This window comes from Corvus brachyrhynchos, unplaced genomic scaffold (genome assembly GCF_000691975.1).
Source record: "Corvus brachyrhynchos isolate BGI_N302 unplaced genomic scaffold, ASM69197v1 scaffold334, whole genome shotgun sequence".
In the NCBI taxonomy this organism is placed as follows: Eukaryota; Metazoa; Chordata; class Aves; order Passeriformes; family Corvidae; genus Corvus; species Corvus brachyrhynchos.
In genome coordinates, this window is record NW_008238316.1 from 1,104,365 (window position 1) to 1,104,955 (window position 591).

A 591-nucleotide genomic window follows, 5' to 3' on the forward strand; every position below is an offset into this window, starting at 1 on the left:
GGGATTTCAAAAGGGAAATCAGATGGAGCTACATTAGAAAGGTGTTGGGGGTCTGGATGTTTTCAATTCAATAGCTAAAATCTTTTCTCCTCTAAAATCTGCCCCACTTCGGACAGTAAGGTTGAATTCCAAACCAACGCTTTATATGATTTATCCTCGTTCACTCTTTGCCAAATGCTTCGCTTTTCTCTGGCCGAGCCCGGTGCTGGGGTACGGAACCGCAGATAGAGCTCCTCACTCGCTCCACACTTTGACAGCACGTCTCATCCACTCTCACTCACACAGCAGCAGAACAGCAACAGACAAAACACAAAGAGCTGTACAATAGCGCCTAACAGCGGGGTCCAACCCCTTAAAGGTACCTTTCACAGTGGGGTCCAACCCTGGGGGGTCCAACCCCTTTAAAAGTCGGGGTCCAAACCCTTAAAAGTACTTTTCCTCTTGCCCAGGACTAATTTTGGGAGACCCAGTCTTCCTCGGGACTTTCAACCCACCCTCAGGGACTCGAACCCTGGACCTGCAGGTATTTTGTGTTTCAAAGGAACAGCAAATCCCTTAATTTGGTGCAGATGGTCCTTGTCTGCCCCCGCC

The 591-nt window shown here is 49.2% G+C and overlaps 1 long non-coding RNA gene across 1 annotated transcript; it reads left to right on the plus strand.

Annotated features, from left to right (window-relative positions):
• Positions 1-6: 6 nt before the first annotated feature.
• On the plus strand, positions 7-536 carry LOC108446644. The gene is made up of 2 exons (XR_001861907.1): positions 7-358; positions 450-536. It is a non-coding gene; the product is annotated as an uncharacterized LOC108446644 (long non-coding RNA).
• Positions 537-591: the final 55 nt, after the last annotated feature.